Raw genomic sequence first — 2128 nt, 5'->3', positions numbered from 1 at the left:
ATTTAATAACCGCTTGGAAAAAAAATTTAAAAAAAAAAAAAAAAAAAAGCAGCGTGCACACCCAAACAGCGAGCATGCAGGCTGCTGGAGGTCAGCTGCACCAGCTCAGGGTGCTTACGCACGGACACTAACTTCTGATACAGCCCGGCAGCGCGCGATGCGCCGATGGGGATCCCCATTCAGCCAGCCAGCATCCGAGACGTAGCGAGCTGTTTGCCGGACAGGCGATGAATTCCGTGTTTCAGCATTGCACAAGCTGCATTTCGAAACAGGAGGGTTTCTGCCCTCTCCCCCTACTCCAGGGAGGGTGTTGCAGGGGCTGGAGGCACCAGGCTGGCCCCAGGGAGCTGTTGTGGTACAGAGGTCTTCCTCCGGGCAAGGGAGACAGGTCAGGAAGCATCAAGTCCTCGCAAAGCAGGAGGGCACAATCCAGGATCCTTCGGGATCTAGGTGAGGGTTACTCTGAGCAACAGGGAAACCGACGCAGGACTGAGGCTTTGACAAAAGCAACAGCTTTGCTCTTCACCCCATTCCAGCTCAGCACCTTGCATCCTCCAAGAGAGCAGCTTGTGGGCTGAGCCCATGGGGAACAAGCTCCCTGCAGAGGCTTGGCCAGGACCGGGGAACGGGCTGGTCCCCTGGAGGGTGGGTTCCTGGTGGCATCTCCGCAGGTGTGACGGAAAAGCTGTTTTTTATGCCTTACATCAGCAAGTCCAGATGGTCAGCAGCAATCGCAGCGAGACTCCAGCCCACTGCAGCCACAGGGGATACCTCGATCTAGTGCCACATTAAACTCCGTGGAAGAGCAGACAGCGTATGCTATGCATGAGAAGAGCTGTGCTCAGGACCACACTGGCCACCCTCCCGCTTCAAGACATGGGGAAATGCTGTTGTGCCCTCAACGGCTCCTCATTCCCATCTTGGGGGCTCAGCCTCTCTTTTTATTGCCTTATGCTTCCAACCCGCAGCAGTTAACACCCACCCGCTTATATTTAAATGCTCCCATCATGGGGGAACCAAAGCAGCTTCGACTTTCAACTTCTTTCCCAAGAAGTGCTGCATCTGTGATGCTCCGTCTCCTCTGTCACCTTACCGTTCGTGCCTTTGCTTTGCATCATCTCATACCCGCTCGCTGCCAGTGCTGCATCCCTAGTAACCACAGCTGAATCCACAGCACTTGGCATTCATGAGCATCATCTTGCTACACTCTCCCTTCCCACCAGAGACCTTTTTGGTACCAGCTTGCCCGCAACCTCTGCTCGGCAGCCGGCATGGGAGGGTGAGCTTGGCATGAGCAGCTGGACCACGGCAGGGGAAGGAGACAGATGCTGCTGTCCAGCTCCCTTGTCCCCACAGCCTGGCTTTAGCCCCAAAGCCACCATCTTGGAGACCAGGAGAGCGTAAGAAGGCAAGAAGAGGGCATCCCCATCTCTGCATCCATCTCCAACTGCCGGCAACGGTGCAAGACCCCTGATTTGGGTGCAGGGCTTCCTGCCCCTCCCCATGGCCTCGTGCCCAGCCCGAGCAGAGGGTCCCAGTGTGCCAGCACCGGCCACCACTTGCAGAGACCCAAAAGCAGAGCCAGGACACAGGCAGATGCACTTCTGCCAGCAGACCTGCTCCCATTTTAAGGCAAAGTTTAGCTTCACCATTTCCAAGACGGAACATTTCCATCTCCGGACCGCACCAGCACCCGTCTCTAAGCAACCCCAGTGAATCACGGAGGAAACCACCCCAGGCCAGCGCAGCAATCCCTTGTTCGTCAGACACGGGTACAGCAGCGAGAGACCATCAGCCGCTGCCGGTCCCATAAGACAGGTTTCAAAAACAGCCAGCGAGGCCACAGGAGATAGGCAGGGGCTGATGTGCAGGACGCTGGATCCCTGTTTGAGCCCAGGAATTGGAATTAGTATCCCGTGTTTATTATTTACCACTCTGTGAGCGGAGCCACAACCAGAAAGAGGTGGAAGGTCAGGGATCGAAGGCTTGACCTGGGCTGGAAAGTTTGGGGTTTGCCTGCCGGGATCACTGCCTGGCCCCGACGGCACATCCTGGTCCCCAAAGTCCCCATCCCTGGAATCTTCCCAAAATCCCCAGCCAAGGATCGGCCATCGCGACCCCTGCGCAG

Source organism: Aptenodytes forsteri, unplaced genomic scaffold, assembly GCF_000699145.1.
Source record: "Aptenodytes forsteri isolate BGI_AS27 unplaced genomic scaffold, ASM69914v1 Scaffold87, whole genome shotgun sequence".
Lineage (NCBI taxonomy): Eukaryota > Metazoa > Chordata > Aves > Sphenisciformes > Spheniscidae > Aptenodytes > Aptenodytes forsteri.
The sequence above is the reverse complement of the archived record's forward strand: the minus strand, read 5'-3'. Positions refer to the sequence as shown.